Source organism: Typopeltis vanoorti, chromosome 21, assembly GCF_054136105.1.
Source record: "Typopeltis vanoorti isolate ZY-2024b chromosome 21, IOZ_Tvanoo_1.0, whole genome shotgun sequence".
Lineage (NCBI taxonomy): Eukaryota > Metazoa > Arthropoda > Arachnida > Uropygi > Thelyphonidae > Typopeltis > Typopeltis vanoorti.
In genome coordinates, this window is record NC_143569.1 from 107,254,328 (window position 1) to 107,274,715 (window position 20,388).

Consider the following 20,388-nt stretch of genomic DNA (forward strand, 5'->3'; position numbering starts at 1 on the left):
ACAATTAGTTTCTTTGCAATTATACAAGAAATATACAATTTCTTTTCATTCTCTTACAAACGTTGGGAAATCAATAAAGAAACAGCATGAAGCACGAACATTATGTGCTAAAATAAAGGACTATAAATGTATTTGCTCTCTTATAACTTGACATGATTTACTTAACAGAATAAACCCTGTGATTAAATGCTTCAAAACAAAAATATGAACATTACACTTCTTTAGAATCTATCGAAACTTAAAGATATTCTTACAAGAGTATCGATCAGATACAGATTTTAAAGAAGTTCTAAAAACGGCAAAAGAACTGAGTGATGAGGTGGATGTAATACAAGAATTTAAAACTGGTACGGAAGTTCGACGACGAAAGAAGACACGACAATTTGACTATTTGAGCATTACTACGAAACGCCACTATCGCCAGAATATAAATTTAGAGTGAATGTGTTTTATACACTTCTAGACGTTGCCATGTGTTCGTTAAAAGAACGTTTTGAACAGCTAAAAACATATTATGATAATTTCAATTTCTTGTATAGATTACTACAAATTAATAACGAAGATTTACGAAAAAAAGTGATGTTTTAGATATTCTCTTGAAGGACGGCGTCAATAAAGACGTAAATGCAATAGTACTATATGACGAGTTATGTGCTTTCCGGGATATTTTTCGGAAGGATAATTTAAATATTCAAAAGCCTTTTGATATTCTTAATTTTATTGTTTCCAATAATTTATCTTTCCCTAACTTTTCAATTGCTTTAAGAATACTATTAACCTTACCTGTTAGTGCAGCAAGCGGTGAATGAACGTTCCTTTTCCAAGTTGAAATTGATTAAAACCTACTTAAGAACAAGTATGTCACAAAAAAGGCTTGTTCGTTTGACGTTAATAGCTATTGAAAATGAGGTATGTGCGGAATTAGACGTTACGACCATTATTTCTAATTTTGTGAATATGAAATCAAAAACCCTAAAATTTTAATTTAAAAAAATTCAAGTATATTTATGTAATTTCATTTATTTTCTGTTATTTTGTAAAGATGTTTTTTTTTGAATACTTATATTAAATTATTTCTGAATTCTTTTCTTATTTTCTCATCTATCTTGGGTTTCTTTTATTTTCCTAAAAGATAGTTCTACTTATAAAAATTACTGCAAGTTTCTAAGAATTTAGTAACTTATAAAATGCAAAAAAAATTTCAACTTTAGTTCAAATAAATTTTAACTTTAATTAAAATTCATTTTAATTTTGTTAGCGATTCGGGTAGGTGAGAAGGCTATAATCCCTATATTCAACGATTAAAGTGGCTTTATCAAAATTTGCTTTAACTTTTGAGAATATTTTGAATATTCGGGTTTTTAACGAGTATCCTGCCTAGTCAACAACCCCGGTTCGTTACATTTAGCGAACCAACGTGTGGCTGTTGGTCACAAAATTTATTTAAGAAATTTCAAATAATTAAAATTTTTATTATCGTAAACACACTCGGATCGTTACAGGGGCACTTAGATAGAAATTGCATGCAGGCGACAACGACCCTAGCGCCGGCTCTGAACATACTTTCCCTTAAATTCATTTACACTAGATGCACTCACTGCCCCTAAGGACAAATTATTCCACTCGCTCACTGCTCTCTGGGAGAAAAACCTAGCTCTTACCCCTTTCTTGACTGCAAATAAATTTAACTTCCGTGGATGCCCTCGTGTTCTCTTCCCGCCTTCCACATAATAAAAAATTTCATCACTTGAAACGATATAACACCCATTCAAAAGTTTATAGACCTCTATCATATCACCGCTCTTTCTGCTGTTAATCAGAGTCTGAAATCCACATACTCCCAATCTGTCCTCATAATCTAAATCCCATAATCCGTCAGGACTTGTCAATACTAATATCAGGCTCCAATATAAAGACATGCGCAAGTTCATATCAAGCGAGGATACAAGAAATAAGAAAAGCGTCATTGACTATGTCATTGTTGATAGTGAAAACATCATGCTGGTTCAGGATACCACATCTGACAGAGGATTTGAATTTCGAAGTGACCTTCACTTAGCTTTAAGTAGGACGGTAATGAATGGAAAAGAACCATTTAACTCGATATAAAGGAATATGATGTAAGTTTTTTTTAAAAAAAATAATAATTAATGTTGAGAAGCCTTTGCAGGAAAACAGTGTGCTCAATTATACAAGCAAAGAATGAAACTGTTAGAAAACTAGAACCAAACTTCATAGTCTCGGTGGCAAACACTAAAGAAAACGTTGCTTTTTAAAATATCAAATGACTGGATTAGAGAAATATCGGATGCAGGAATAAAGCTGAATATCAGAATCACAGAGATACATGTCTACTAGGTGTTTCATGTAAGATGGATGTATGAACGCATACTCGAAAATGGATTGAGAAAAATTGGGAAGAGAAACTGGAAGAAGAAGAAAAATCTAGATTCAGGACAAATAGAAATTGTCACGATCGGATTTTCACCTTAGGTCCAACAGTGTGGAAGGCATAGGAATATGGAAAGGATCTGTACTTTAATTTTTGTAGATCTGATAAAGGCACATGAAAAGGTACTAAGACAAAAGCTTTTCAAAACACTACAGTTGCATGGGACGAATGGAACATTATAGAGAGCAATGCACAGTTTTTGTTTAAGTTGTAAGTTAGTAGTTGGAACAGAACGAAATGAATCTGCTTTCACATCAAACGAAGATGGTTTGATGTGAAATCAGGTGTAGGACAAGACTTCACATTATCTTCCGTTTATACTTCATTTAAATGGATTATATTATGAACAAAAAAGTGGCATTAAACCGATATTAGAATTTGAGATATCAAGCTTCACTGTCAGCTTTATGCAGAATATGTTTTACTTCTGATCACATCCAGGACAAGTCTTCAGTCTCTGACAATATTGGATAGCGGCTGTAAAAGGTTTCGCATGAAACTTTGCAGTACATAGACCATAATAGATAGCAATATAGAAACGTTTTGCTACATTCTGAATGGAGATCATTAGAAAAATTAAAATATATCAAGTATTTCGTCACTGTGTTTAGTAAAGATGGCAAATCAGATATGTTAACAGACAACAGAATAGCCAAAGTTGATATGGTGGGGAAGCCAGATGAATACATTTATATTTGAATAAGAGCGAAATTAGCGAAAACAATAAATCAGCAGAAAAGAGAGTATTCAAACCAGTTTCAAGTTATGGTTCTTAGAGCAGTGTTAAAGATTCATTCACCAAAAATTCGTTTTCCCATCCACCTGACCAACATTCGCAGCCTAAACACAAAGATGAATGACGTACATCACCACTCTGCGACCTCCAAACCAGATTTTCTATTCCTGAAGAAATATCAAACATCAACTCAACAACTACTGAACGTTTTAATTGTCCAAACTGTACTTTGCTTTCTTACGCATCTTAAAGGCAGCAGTTTTGTTGAATATAATGTAATATGCCAGAAAATACCAAATCTGAAATTCCCTGTTTATGGCATTCGCTAGATTAAGGTTTCCTCGCCATATCCGTTTAAAACACATTCAGTCTCGAATGTTTTAAAAATTCTCACCTTTCTGTTTCTCAATCTCGACTGCCTGCAGTCCAACAACTCAAACAGCGAAGTCATCTTTCTTGGAGGAAAGTAATATCGACAATTCCAATTGACTTTCTTTTGCAATTCACAGAGCGTTATATTCTGCATGCCCATTCTATAATAGAAATGCGCAACTTAAAAGAACTTAAAAGTAGTTCTTCGGCAGAATTCAACGCCAAATGGATTTATCTCCGGCATTTCCACGAGGCTTTCCATATGATCAGAATATTGTTTGCACTGTGGCTGTGAGCGAGTTACTGGAGATATTGCTATATGATATAGGGCCTAATTATTCCCCATTCTACTCAAAATTTCTGACAATTTCCTGTGATTTAATATCAGGTCTACCAAGGCAATCCAAGAAAAGATCTAGCATACCTCAAGTGGTTTAGCTGAAGTCTCCAGTGTCATTCTCAACTGCAACCATCTGTTGTAATTTCTGCGCATCTATCTTTCTACTATTGCTTCTCCTTTCGCATTACCAGAAGCAGTATGCCACATGGATCCTTTGCTCTTTCGCCCGAAGAAAATCAGAGGGACCCTAAGTAACTTAAATTCTTGAAAGCAAAATAAAACAAAACGTGAAATATAATAAAACAGAAATAATAAATCTTTTATTTAATAATAGAATTGAGAACGAATGGATTGTTAATAACGTTCAGCATGTAGGTGAGAGAAATAAATTGATGATGTAGTATTGATGGAGATTGGATTTATATCTGCCGGATTGTTTGTATTTAAATGGACTGAGTATCAAATCGTGCTATGATGAGTCTGCATGTTAGCGAAAGTGTGAACGTGAAAAGTACGGGAAAGGCGAGTTGTTAGAACTATGAGATGGGTATTTGCAATAATAATAAAAAGAATATTAGTGACGAAAGGGGTGATTACATGAATAGGTATTCTTGAATCAATTATTTCTTACATGTAATAACAGTTTTTGGTAGGGAAATGGGGTATAAAGAACAAGATTCCATTGGAAGTAACTGAAAAGGATTCCAGTAGATCTTAGAATGGACCCTTATGCTTGTTCACTTGTCAGAAATTTACTCTGATCAGAATGACACCCGAGTCCTGTGCAAAGCCACTTGAGGTATTTCACGATTTTGCTTACACTGGCCTGTCAAGATCAGTCAATTCATTTCAGACTGGTTTCAAACATTATTGGAATAAGTGAGATCCTGTTGACGATGCGATATATATAAGCATGAAGATGGAACAGGATCACACTTGATTCTTCGGAAATAGCCAAAGACGACATGAGAAGGACTGAAGAGCATTATTTGATGATAAAGTAATATGAATAGCAAAACTTGAGATATAAGGAAATGATGGCGGTTTGGAGCTTTTTGTTGTGCGAAACATATCTGGACTAAAATCTATGGTAATTTGTTTATGTACTCTGCTGGATTGCTGAGGAAGATGGATTCGAAATGTTTCGCAAAGTAATGTGGTATTCACCAAGCTAGTAATGATTGTGGAAGACTGTTACTGTGGGTGGTTGCTTGAAAAGAGGAAGCAGCATGTAAGTAAGGAAAGAAAGGGTCATAGCGTTGTTGAGAAATAATAATCTTTGAATACATCATAAAGAAGGACGAGGAGATGAAGATGACGCCAGTAAGAGGATATTCTCATATTATCAAGAGACCATCATTCGTATTATGACTACCATCATAACCGTGAAGAAACGGTTACACAAAGGAAACAAAGAAAGGGGAAGCAATGATTTAAGTTTAGATGGCAACCTCTACCGATAGCAGAGCATTCTGATGATGCTTTATTATCACAAAATAGAAATCCTGATTGAAGTCATATTGCCATGGATGGGTGGATGGGTGTGTGAAAGTGCATCCGACGTAGCTGGGCTGTTTACTTTGAGTATTAACTCCGTCGCATTGGAAAGGAAGTGAAAGAAGGGTATGGCGTCCCATTTCACAAGGCGTTGTCACACAAAAGAAGGACTTGCCAGTTATTTCTGATGCGCTGTTTTTGAAGAAGGATTGAAATCAAGAATAATTGATTTAATATTTTAAGCGACACTTGCGTTCAATTACTGCAGTTAGAACACGATGATATTACAGGACAAGACGAAAAAGCCTTTGACAGTGATCACGATGATATGGCGATGGGCGAATAATGCAATTAGTATTCAATAATAACCTAGGGCTGTGAATAACAGGACTGCTGTCCGACAGAAAACAGTGAGCGGTGGAGAGATGAACAGATCATGAATCTCTTTTCATCTTCATTCATTGTATTCGTAAAAGAAAAGCGGCACCAAACGTCATTCTCTGATGTGTACGTTTAACAATCGTGTCAGTGGTGTGAATGGAATTTGCAGGTCACAAAAGGTCACAAAAGCAAAAAATATGGCTCCAGGGTAAGATAGATTCATTTTCGCTTCAGCAGAGCAATATTGTGAGCTGAAGAGAATGGATAATAGTACAATGATGCACAGATAAGATTTGCATGTTGAACTGAGTGTGAAGGCGATTAACTAAGAGGACATGAAGCACACAGACGCAGGCGCTGCAGATTACTCCGGAGTAATCGAAATGAAATTTTTGAGCAGATTTATCTCTTAGAGTGTGGTAAGCGAGTTAAATATGTGGCTGTGGTCAAGAATTCATGAAGTAATGAAATGTTAAACATTTCAATTATATGGATGACAAGCACTATATGACAGCGGGAGAAAGAGAGAGAGAGAGAGTTTGCGTAATATATATAGGCATCTCTTGGTGATTCCACGAACTTCATAAAGACACCTATCAATAAAGGAAGACTGCCTCCTTCATTTGAGCTAATCGTGTCTTATGCATGAGGAGAACATGTGGAATCTCTTTGAGCACACGTTCATGTCAAAGAGACGAATGGCAAAGTAATGTGGGTTATATTAAGTTACCTGATTTTTGAAAAAAGTCCTAATCCGCTCAGGATGGTTAAGCAAAGATTTCAGTTTTCACAGGCCAATTTAGCGTTAAGTGAATCCGTTGCAGTAAAAGAGCAGCTTCACTTCTTTTCACATTAAAGTTCATAAAGTTGATGTAATAAACCCATCAGCAGCTAACTTAGCTCTGGTGATTGATGGGATTCAAACTCGTAAATGCACTCACCCTCGCAGAAGTACACATTTGTGATTCACAAGCAAGGTTTGAGCGAACAGAAGCACAGTGTGAACGAAATTCAGAAAAGATTTACAGACCGTGTTGTTGAACCTAAGCTGCTGAGGATTGAAATGAATTAGCTCTGTTAATCTCTCATCACAACGTAAATATTCATTTTTCTCACAAACATGTAATTTTTATCTTTGTCCCACACACAATTCGACATCAGTTTCGTTATCAGCTGGCTGTTCCTGTTAATCGGAGACCTGAAGAACTGCACTTAAAAATTGTCTAAAGAAAAAAAAAAACATGCCGCTTAAATGCTGCAAAAAAGATCATTCTGTAAGGATAAGATGAGGATACGTGTGTGTGTGTGTGTGTGTGTGTGTGTGTGTGTGTGTGTGTGTGTGTGTGTGTGTGTGTGTGTGTGTGTGTGTGTGTGTGTGTGTGTGTGTGTGTGTGTGTGTGTGTGTGTGTGTGTGTGTGCGTGCGTGCGTGCGCATGCGTGCCTGGGTGTTTGTGTGTGGCTGCTCCATAAAAATGAAATCCTACGCACTGCACTAAATCCACTAATCTATTTTTTCCAGCGGTCTGCTACACCACAAATGTATTACCCCTGATAGGTTTGTCTTATTTCAACAGTTACGAAAAATAATTTGAATAAACTTTCAAAATTTTAGGGCAAATTAATTAGTGTCTTCATTCGTTAAAAAATATCTAATGCATTCTTTTTATAAACATTGTTTGTAATGTCTTTTTTCTTACTACATTTAGAAAATCTATATGGACAGCTGATTTCGATTAACAGAGTAAAGAAATTTAACAATTTAATTATTTTAAGCAAATACGTTCTTTCTTTAGGATTATCCGATGGGTAAGTACACTTCATCAGTTCCAACTTCTACCAGCGACAGGTTACAAAATTAATTACAGAACAGTGATGTATTCATTGGACAAAACGGAAGTATGTGGATGGTTGTTCCAAAGAATAACAAAGTAAATGTTGCGCAGCGACTTCCCCTAGTTCGTAAACGTCAACAGCAGAAATCGGGACTGGCCTGTTCCGATACTATTAAGTCAAGTCCATCACTTCCACACAGGGAAAGATTCCAATCCAAGCATAGTCTCGACATTTCCCAGCCATGCGCACTACTATCCTCAGCAGGCGATGGATTATTTTTGAGCTAATCGGGAGCCCTCTGCAGTTTTAATAGACTTTGTCTCGTATACTGTCTGGTGGCCGAAGTACAGAAAACCACTTTACTGCTGTACAATGGAATATAATGTTCGCTACGTATTTAATATCGATGACCTGAATCAGCAAGATTCGCTGTATGCGTGAAGGAAGAGAGGCAAGCGGAGATCAAACTCAGAAGACGAAATATAGCCATAGTGATTTCACGCCGATGGCTATATTTCGTCTTCAGAAGTCAACCACACCTCTAGGTGGAAGACGAGGAATTAAACTCGTCTACCACCTAGAGGTCTAGTTGACTCTTATAAGGTGAGCATCATTTCATAAGCAACCACAGCCCCATTTGTTGAAAGGCCATACCACGTGAAAGTGGAATTAACTTTTCTTGAAGAGGCTATATTGAATGGCATGATTAAGGCAGAGTAAATTACAGCTGTGATTTCAAGTCCAGAATTTCTGCATTGTCGCTTCATCTGTCGTTAGAGCCAAATTTTCTTTTTCAAAATTATTCAAAATTTCTACATCCTTTAAATCCACAATATTTTGAATATCAACTGATGAAAGTTTTCCAGGTGTAAAAACTAGTCTAAATTTAAAATATTTGCGTCACCTGAGTGAAATACAGTATTGAAATATCTTTCATGTCCAATAGTGCTCCAGACTAAGACTAAAAGTGTGATCCGATATTTTAATTCTAGATATTTGCTCTATTTTTTTTTGTTTATGTTTACAGAACATGTCGATTTTCAGCTTCACAGAAGCTCAAAATTAACTCTGAGATAACTGACTGGTTCTTTGATTGTACATAATTCTACTTCGAAAATGATCTGCCTCCCTATGAGTTTTTACCAGGATTTAGAGAACACCGAATTCGTGTGCAGTTTACCATTACATGTTACATTGCTTTTGGTATGGCCTTGAAATGGCTCGGCATTACGTAATAAATATTTAATATAATAATTTTATTAAAAATATGGTTCAATCGACACATTCAGTTGATATGTGAGGACTCCTTTTAACACACCAATTTAAATTAATTGTCCTCTTTTTAATTCCATAATCAGGTACCGGTTTATAAATCGTACAATCACGCTGGACTCCTTGGAAGTGTCAACATTCTACTATTCCCCCGTGATTTAACTAATAATTATCCCTGGATAAGTATTAGTAAATATTTAATACTAAACTATTAGCCCTTAAATAGTAATGCTTAGATATATCCCCAAATTCTTGAAATTTCTTTATTAACGATATCCCAAATATATCGAAAATAAAACAAAATTATGCTAGTGTTTCACTGGCAAGAGAGGACGAATCAGTCCCATCTTTGAGTTCCATATTTCATGGGGTAAGAAAGATATAAAGTAATTACAGGTATTATTTCTGGAAAACTTCCCATGTTACTCCTCTAAGAAAATATTATTTTTATCACTATTTTGCCTCCCTTTCTTTAGGAGTACCCCTATTATGATGTGATCGGTATTTTTATTAAATTTTTAGGGCATTACTGATGTTTTAAAGACAGATGCATGAAGAATATACAGGAAGAATCCTTTAGACATGCCTCTGTAGGATGTTGCTGGTTGTCTTCTTATTGAGAGGCATCCGGTGTATGACGTTATAGATTTGCATTACTGCTGAAGTATGACTGAAAGGAAGGGTGGTTGGAAATGTTGAGATGGGGGAGAATTGCGGGCGAGGCAAGAGGTGTGTGAATTTTAAAAACCCTGGTTTTAAGGGTGGGCTGAGAATTCTTTGGAAAAATGGTGAAATACTGAAATATTTCGGGAAAGGAGAGGATAGAATATGATGAACGGGATGTAAGCCGTTTCGAAAGTGCGGCGTCTTCGGAGCTCGTGAGAAAAGTGGAGGCCATGTCATGTCGGCTTAGTGTGATACATTGCAAACAATAATATCATAAAATGTGACAGAAACTCAATAAACGTTCGCCGCCCTTACATAATCTCCGAGAGCTGGAAGCTCCAAAACATAACATTTACATCACGACTATGGCCAATAGAAAATAACACAGATACACCAAAGACAAAAACACCAAGCCGCAAGACATAGCGTCCGCTTTTCCCAAGTTTGTGTCTTTTTATAATATGGTCTTTTTGATTGTGTTAAAAATATCGAGGGATAGTGAACTCCTGATGATGCGATTGAAGAGTTAAATGCAATTATTCTATTCATTGCAGTCAATATGAAACAACATCTTCGCACAAAGGAAAAGAAATGGACGAATGATGAACTGAAATTACCAAGAAGCAATTACTATCAGCAGCATATTTTAACTTTAAAATAATCATTTTTTTGCAATACACTTGACTGAAGAAATCTGTTTAGAACTTTTACGTTTTTTTAAATAAATAAAGATGCTGATCTTTTTGAAATGTGACTTGCAGTTGATGCAGTTTTTTTTAAGTTAGGGTAGAGAAGCAATAATCTCCACATTTATTCCTCTTAAAAATGAACAAATCTTATCCACGTAATGCTAAAATGTCTTTTGTGTAGCATTTCTTGTGTTTGCGTTTTCATTCTTGCAGCTCGAAATATATGATGAACATAAAATGAGCACAAACAAATTACCAACTTGGTACTATCCTTTCTTTCCTTTTTTAATTTATTTTTCCTTATACACATTACATTACTACTGCAATGTTTTAAGGGAAACAATGATTGAATGGTAATACTAATACTGCTAATAATAATAAATCAGGCTGCGTAATCTAAATGAAAATGAATGAAAACCTGCCCAGTCACTCACTTTACATCCGGATTGTTTTTTATTCTTTTTGTTATGTGCGTATACTGATGTATGAGACTCCCATCGGAAGGTTGTAAATATACAGCGCACATTAGTTGAGAATGGTGGAATAAATTATTTTTCGATATTTTATTAGGTTGTATTTTTTCGGTACAATCCGGGAAACGGTCTCTAAAGCTCTAATGGAAATTTTTTGAAGCACTTCACGTCTCCAGTGAGCAGGATTTGAAATAGAATACAAGAGTAACATCATTTCTTCATTAAAGTTAGAGACTCAATGAGAAATACGTATGACTGGAACTCCGCCATTCTTGCGCAGCTGTTTAAATACATCAAATATTCACTCTCACTGAATCTGAAATTTGAGGTCAAGCCAAGGAGTTGAGGCTGCACTGTTTAGCTCCGAGGAACTCCTGAGGTGTACACTGAGAGAACATTAAAAATAAATAAATAAATAAAATCTTTCTCTGCAGGACATTCCGATCAATCCCGTGACCTCCACTGCTATGCGACTGAAGGAAGTTGCTCAAAATATCTGAGTGAAGGTAAAGCAGAGATTAACAGACGAAAACAAAAGTAAAGTCGGGGAGAAAGAAGGGAATATTTCCCTCTTGCAAAAACATAATCAGTCAAAATATATCCGATTGCATCCCTGTGTGTGTGTGTGTGTGTGTGTGTGTGTGTGTGTGTGTGTGTGTGTGTGTGTGTGTGTGTGTGTGTGTGTGTGTGTGTGTGTGTGTGTGTGTGTGTGTGTGTGTGTGTGTGTGCGTGCGTGCGTGCGTGCGTGTGTGTGTGTGAGCGCGCAATGATTCACAAATGTGTACCGCTGAACTCCTTTAAATTACTGTAAAGGATTCGCATTCAAGGATATAATTCTAAACAATCACGTGATGGTTTTGCCTTCTGAGCTTCCTCCTAAAGGAGGAAGCTCAGAAGGCAAACATTAACGAATTGTTTCCCGATTTAAGAGTATAACATTTCTCTGTTCATTACCCATCACTACGTAAAACTCTGCCTCGCGTGAATCGAAACTTGAGGTTTTTATAAACTGCAGGATTTTCTCCAGGAAAGATAAAATTCTTTTTCATACGAACATTCAAATATTCCTCTGATGCAGTAGAATGACTGGAATGGGTATAAATATCGTTTGACCATCACGAATTTCGCCCATTCTTGAAGAATATCCGAGTCGTAGATCCCCTACTCTCCCTCCATAAAATCTTAATGACCCATCGAGATGAGGGGAGTTTAGTGAAGCGAAACTGATGCTGAATTATTCTCTCCCATTGCAGTAATGTTTTGTCAGTCATTTCAAAAACAATTCGTGGTCGCTATTTCAGTATTTTGTCACGTGGAAGCGGAAAGATTAAGACGCCGTGATAAAAAGGCTTCCACTTTTCGAGTCCAAATACTTGTTCTGATTGTAATGCCAGCCTTACATTCTTGAATATTTTGAGGAAGTTAGCTTTAGCTTGAAAGCTGTCAGCAAAATCTTAAAATACACTAAGCAGTGAGTGAATTTGTGGGCGACGAAACAAGCAACCTGGCTATTAGAACACCCGAAAATAACATACATAATGCGCTGGCCTCATAGCCTAACTTGATTCGTCCATAAATCTAAATAAACCAAACGAAACATCGAGAATGCGTACGATTTGCATAGGAAGTCTTCACTAGGTTAAGATACCGGTTACACTACCCTCTTTAATGAAGTAGGGCCAGTTATTCTATGACCAGAAATCGCACGCTACGCGGTGACCTTCCGGTGAAGAGGTTTCTCTTGGAAAAATCCAGGTCTCTAGAAACCAAGAGACCTGTAGGTTCGTCTCTTTAGTTGACCGCTTACATGGATTAAGGCAAAGATGACCCTATTGCTTGGAGCACGCTTGCGGAAAAACAAACACACTGCTCACAAACATGTCATAGACTTGGACCATTTTTTTTTTCTACCAACTCGTTTGAACGAAAATAATGCTCAGCGATAAACGTCTTTTCTTCCAATCAACACCATTGCTACAGCTACATATGAGGAGGTAGATTCTGTACGTGCTCTTCTATTAATGTGCGTGCAGTCGCACAGCATATCTCACACAAACCAGGGATCATCAACCTTTCAGACAGTACGGGCCGCATTAAAAATTTCAGTGGTGGCCGTGGGCCACTAAGCTATACTGCGGTATTTAGAATTGTAAGATGCTTTCCAGATTTACAAGGAACGCTGTGCATTCCTTGTGAATCTGGAAGGAAGGAAGGATGGATGGAACGCCGTACAATTCATACTTTACATAAAATCCTATAAAAATAAACAAACTCAGCTTTAAGAGAGTAGCTGTAAGTCGGGTTCATGATAAGTAAATAAGATGAATACTTGAAAAAAGATAATTTAATGAAGAAAAAATTCATTTTTACAATGTGAAAGGAAGCTTCAATGCTTTTCCTTGACCAGCTTGTCGATGTTGGAATCAATGTTGGAAGTCGCTATGCGCAGAATATCCTCGAGATGTTGGTCCGGAATCTGAGTTCTTTTCTTGGACTTCACAGGCTTCATTATGGAGAAGAACTGCTCAGAGAAGTATGTGCTTCCTAACAAAACGCACATCTTCAAAGCATGCTGGCGAAGATTAGGGAATGCGACCTCAGAAATGTAGTCTTTGCAAAATGTAAGCAAGGCCACATTGAATAATTTTTCTCTCAAAGAAGAGATGTTTTGGAGTTCAAGCAGCTCCCTGATCCTGGCATTTCGGCAGCATTGACACTGAATGGCATTGATAACAAATATAAAGAAGACTGTTGGTTACGAAAATCACTGAATCTCTTCTCGCAAAACGACTAATTTTTTAGCGTATTCATGAAGAGACGAACAGTTGGACTCAGAGAAAAGCTGAAAATGAGACAAGGGTTTTATTGCGAGTTGTACCTCCCAAAGTTTGGCCTTGGCCACAAAAGCTTTGATGTGATCAAACAGAGTGTGCACCAGTTCATCTTTGGATTGTAGCCGCGCATTTAGGTCATTCATATGCAACGAGATGTCGGTCGCAAAGGCAAAGTCTGTCATCCGCTTCGGATCGTTAAATTCCGTAATCGGCTTCCCCTTGGTTTGCATGAACTGCTGTATTTCGCTCCTTCAGTGTAAGACTCTTTTAAGAGCCTTCTTTCTGCTCAACCAACTCATATCACTATAATGTACGGCATCGCCGTGATCCCCTTCGCACTCTTAGGTCAAAAACTCTTCGAATTGACTATGATTCAATCCTCTTGCCCTAATAATGTTGACGACGGTCACAATAACTTTCATGACATTCTCAAATCCAATAGTTTTTGGCGCACAAATTCTCCCGATGAATTAAACAGTGGTAATAGACGAAATTGTTTCCTTCTACTTCCGGTTCTTTCCGTAGCAGCGCAGCAAACCCTTCGTTCTTTCCCACCATAGCAGGGGCATCATCCGTTACAGCACTCTCGAGGTTGGTTAAGCTGAAGTCGATACGCTGGAGCGTTTTCTTAGCGGCTTCAAGAATATCAGTGCCTTTCGTCGTTCCTTTCATAGGTATGAGCGCTAGCAGATCTTCTGTCACAGTGAATTGTTGACTAATGCCACAGACAAAGATAGCCAGTTGTGCTGCATCCTTCACATCTGTGCTCTCATCTAAAGCAAGTGAATATAACTTAAATTCGGACGACTGTTTTTTTAAAGTTCCTTCAGTGTCATTAACAAGTTCATCGACACGTCGGGCTACAGTTACCTCATAAAAACTCAGTTTTTTAAACACTTCCTTATTATTTCGGCATAGAATGTTACGAGCAGCGATGAGACACATTCACAAACTCGCTGTCCAAGACGGCGTTTGATTTTTAAGCAGTTTTTCAGCTATTACATAACTTACTTTGACGCACGCTTCACTCTGCCTTTTAAACGTAGCCTGCTGGCATTTTAAATCAATTTAGAGACGGTTCTCGTTGTGTACACAAAGCTGCCCTTGAATGTGATCGAAATTGGACTCATGTTTTGTCTCACAGTGTCGATTTATATTGTGTTGATTTGATACTGACACTGACTCACGACAAATTAAACACACTGGCTTATCGTCGTCTGCACAAAACAAGTATAAATTGGTTCACTTTTCATTAAAAACCTGACAAGAATCACTTGATTTACGCTTTTCACTCGTAGACGCCATAGTGAAGGAAGGCGAACCCAAAAATTGATCCAAAATGGCCGTGTAACGGTCTGGCTGCATAAAACCACAATAGGCTACGGCTGACACGACGAACCTGCTTGCGCTTATACACGAATATTATACTCTTCACCACTGACCGTGGATGAGATCCTCTTGTATTTATATGAAAATAACGAAGTATCGAGAACCTTCGAGATGTATCTGGAAGGCACTAGACAGCGCACTCGAACGAACCACTGCTTCAGCCATCTACCTGCGACCTTAGTACTAGTACTTAAGTACCGCTTGGCGCTGGTAGATGGTTGAAGAAGCACGTCTATTTAATATTTATTTTTAAAGGATTTTATGTTAAGTATCAAATGCAAAGCGTGTCTTATGAATCTGGAAAGCATCTTATAATTCGAAATTCCGCAGTGTAGCTTAGTGGCCCGTGGGCTTAATTGAAATAATTTTTTATTTAACCACGCTACCGGCCAAGACGTCTATAGACGTCGAGTTTATCATGGATGCGAAGTGCATATTAAAATTTTAATACCATTGATATTGCATTGAAATATATGATGGATACGAAGAGTATGCCTATCCGTATTTGATCCATAATGGCCGGTGAGGTGGTTTCGCATTTTAATGTTAAGTAGTTATTTTTTCTTAATGGACGGCGGACCACCACAAATAGCTCGGCGACCATGCGATTAAGACCCCTGACATAAGCAAAACACTGCTAATAATCATAAATTTTTCAAATTTCAATGCGCAATGAAAAGAAAAGAACGTTTTAATCTTTTAAAGCAGCATTTCCCCCTCTTCACTGAGATTCAACTCAGTTTCATCTCCTCCAAGCGAACTATCAGAACGCAAAATTAGATTATTTTCTCTTTTTCTAAATAAAACATTTCCATAATTCCATCAAAGTTTTGCTCATATTTAACTCATATGTTGCTCTCATATCAAAGTCTCCTCATAATTACCCCCAATGTCATACTCTATGGCACGTGTGAACGCTCCAAATTTCATAACCAGTTAGAAACTGAATCTGGTTAAGATTAAATACGTGCATTCGAATATTCCCCAGCTATGTAGGAGTAGTTGTGAGGAGAAGCGTCCAGAAAGAGAATTCCCGAACAATTTTCGAATTGGTGGGCATTTCTGGCATCCATTTAAAGAGTGAGAAGCCGAATAACTTTGACTGCTCCTCAAGATTTCGTCAAAGTCATTCCGTAAAAAGTCTAAACTCATTCATTCATTCTTGTTTTTTTCTCCTTTTTGGTAAAGAAAAAAGCACTCTCTTACAAAAAACACTTCGGCACATTTCTTAAATATTTTAATGTGTGGCATCGTCCTCACAAGTGTAGGAAGAAACAAAGGAAGAATCAAGGATTTCCTTTTCACTTCCAAAGTGAATTCAGCGAAGCACTTAAAAGTCCTTCGTCGAGCAGTCAATCTTATAAAACTCTCACGCCTTCAAATGAAAGACTTCTGAAAAAATGAACTGCTTGAATTGTACGTTGTGTTACTCTTCGTTCATTTCGCAGCACGAGCTGCCGAGTGGTTTCTGATTTAACAACAAAAACTATAAAAGCGAATCTTAAAGAATCTTGATCTTGAGAATTGAGCTAACCCGAAAATTATTACTTGAAATTATTTCAAATAATAATTTAAATTATTACTTCTTATCCCAATTAGAGGACCATGGCAGACAATTCTCTTACTATTCGGTTGATAACGTATTGATTTATTCCGACTACATCGGATAAGAAGTAATAATTTAAATTATTACTTCCATTTACTTTGACAGAGCGAGGAGTAAATTTTTTTTCTCTCTAGGAATTTTTTTTCTATCCAGGAATTAAATCAGAAACGAAAGTTTCTGATTTAATTCCTGGATAGAACAAGCATCCTAATTAACCTTGTTCGGCGACATACCTAAGAGAAGGTAAATCAAATCCTAATCCAGGAAGCTGGATCAGGATTTGATTTACAAGTTAACTTTCTGGTGGGGTAAAAATAATACTGCTTCGAATGACAGAAAGAGAGAAATTGAGCAAATGTATTCCAAAGTAAAATACATTAAACTGATTACCACCACAGCTGGAATACAACAGACACGCACATAATCAAGTTTTAAATGCATTTTTCACACCAAACAACAATTAGATTACTCAGAGTAATATTAATTATTTCTATCTCAATATGAACTAAGCCACTTAGTTTAATTAAAATTAAGAAATTGGTGAAAACATTCATGATAATTTGCATAAATTTAACTAGAATTACTACTAGATATTCTTAAAATGGTGGAATGGATTCAATGTTCAGTGAAGTACAATAAAATCAGAAATCAATGAAATGCATAGTTCACAAAATTTTAAAGATGATGTTGGCATACAGTGAGGTATCTCCTCCTTCGTCAGTCCATTTCTCATCTTCCGGTTTTCATTTCATCACTTCCACTTTGTTCCTGCGTGCTCGTCTCCACACTGCTTTCGAAATGAACAAGAGAAGTTCTTGCACTACGAGGAGAGAAACTCCCAGCCAGATGCCCAGATATCCTCCCACGTAACTCAGGATAGCATTGCTCTAAATAAACAGCCACGATTAATCACCTACTACAAATAAGAAGTACACTTTCTCATGAAAACTCCGATCACAAGATATGATGTTAAATACAATTTTACTGGTGTTCCCCATAAAAGCTGTTATATTACTGTAATTTTCGGAAATTCCGAAATTGAAATGAATATTCTTCACTATTACTAATTCCAACAATAATTTGTGTATTACATTATTTGAAACGTAATTTAGAATTAAATGATTAGTATCGCTAACCATCGATCCCGTAATAGATTTATTTAAAAAAAAAACTTCTCATTCACTGGTTACAAGAGTATACTGAGAAGTTTGCCAGGAAACTAACTGAAATTTCCTGGGAAATGAACACAATTAGATGAAGAACAACTAACGGAAACATTATTCAGTTAAAAAAACACCAACACAAATTAGAAACCGGAAATGTCAGAAATTGATAAGTTAATTTTTTCATAATAAAAAATGAATAAACGACATAAAATAACCAAGTTATTTTATACACTTGGTTATTTTTACTCCTAATCCCAAGTATGCAAACAATTAAGTTTGCGCCTGAAACAAAGTTCAAGTCTAAAGATGGTACAACACCACGGCAACTCATTGTAAAGGTGCGTAAAGCTCTGATCACTATTCTTAGTATTTTCCCATAATGTAAAGCACGTCCCACTAAGAGATGTATACAGCAATACATTATGAGTGGGGTCACTACCCAGACCGGTTTCAACCTTTTTTGAGGTCTCCTCAGTGAGTAGCTAGACCCTAAATAGCAAGGTTATAGTAATAAGGAGCCTTATCAACTTTACCTATAGAAGTTGCAACAAGGTGTTTTTATTTTTAATAAAAATCTCTGGAGGAGATATAGATGTAATAAGTTTTTTAACTTGGGGATATTGTATATTAGGATAACCAAGATATTAGGATAACCAAGTTTACTCAAAATAACCACCATTAGCATCGATCACAGCTGCAATTCTGCTTCGGAACCTCGAACAAGCTGATGCTACAGTCTCCCTGGGAAGGGCCGCAAAAAATGTTTTAATTTTATCCATTAACTGGGCTTTTGTATTACTGGAAGTGCGATTGGTGTCTTTTTCAACTGCGCCCCATACAAAATAATCCATGGGGTTAAGGTCTGGGGAGTTTGGAGGCCAAACATTTGGACTGGTGAAGTCGTAGAAATTTTCAGACAACCATTTTTGACTTTTCCCAGAGGTGTGGCAAGGGGCCGAATCCTGCTGCCATACATACGGCCTACCATTGGCTACCCTTGTTATCCAGGGCTTGACTACAGTTAGCAACTCCACGAACAAAGCCCGAATTCCAATGCCAGGGTTCTTCAACACCTGTTCCTGCAGATTTGCGAGGAATTCTGCTGTACGAACGCAATCAGATCGTCTGCTAGGGATCTTTCTTCTTGCTACATCCTCGTAGTCACCATTGCAAGTCTCTAGTTCATGCCTGATTGTTTTTACTGTATTCAGGGAGCATTGGGCAGCAGTCGTAATATCCTTATTTTGATGGCGGGCACGAATCATCATGATACAAGTTATTCTCTTCCATGATTCAGGTGGGTTCCAGCTATCCATCCTTTCTGACATCTTGTATATGAATGAAGAAGGGTCCAAACGTTTAAATGAAGAGAAGTGTGTGTTAATACATGTAACTTACGGAAAAATATAATTAATTATAAATATGTCAAATTTATCCCGAACACCCTGTATATATCCACACACACACACACACACACACACACACACACACACACACACACACACACACACACACACACACACACACACACACACACACACACACACACACAGAAAAGTTAGGAAAGATTAGCTGATTTAACAAGTACTATCTCCCACAAAGGGGACAGACGTAGACAATTGGATCGATTTTAGTTAGGAGATTAAAGTAGAGTTTCACGTTTCTTTATAAAGCCATTCCAAGGAACCGACTTTTGTGAAGGACTCTTGTCTTGTTCCAATGAACTCTATATCTAGTGGTGATGGCATGTTCTGCAAGTCCAGAACTGTTCAGTTTCAAGGTATTGAATATACGACTTCTGTTCTTCTAGTCGAATATAAAGGATTTTCCTGTTTGTCAAAAATAAGATAATCGACAAGAGCAAGGAATCTTACAAGCTTCCGAATCTCGATCATCGAAGTGTCTGGTAGACACCTGGATGATTGAGATGTGGAAGCTTGTCCTCTGCAGAAGTGAGAAAGGTGGAAATTTTTCTGATTGGGCAAAATTAACAAAAATATTTATTGGTTTTAAAACTTTTGCTATGCGTTCACTAATGCTTTGCACATATGGAATAGGAATACGAGTTATTTCGTCTGTATTTGAAGAGGTTGAGATACCAAAACTACTCAAAGCTCTTTTGATAAACGAATACTTATAACCATTTGATAAAAAATTTGAATAAAATTCGTTGCAATTCTTTCTTTAATAAGTCATTTGAAGAAAATAAGGAGTGCACCCGATGAACTAGTATTTTAATAGTTCCAGCTCTTTTACTGGGATGGTGATGAGATTCAGCATGGATATATCGGCATATGCGAGTCCTCTTCCTAAAAAACAGAGGAATATAGGCTACCATCTGGTTGCGAAGAATTAAAAGATCTAAAAAGGCTAACTGCTTATCTACTTCTAGGGTGAACTGGATCCTTCGGTGAAGTGAATTTAATTTAGAGAGAAACTGTTGTAATCATAAGAAGAGCCATTCCATATAGCAAAAATGTGATCTACATATCAGAACCAATGAATAGTTCTAGGTGTAATGTTGTCAAAAATGCGTTGCTCAAAGTGCTCCATAAAGAAGTTGGTGATAGCAGGAGAACGAGAATTGCCCATCGCTGTTCCTTCGATTTGTTGATAAAACTTGTTTTTAAAGGAAACCTAACCACAAAGTATTACAAAACCAAATATTTTAATAAAATGCCT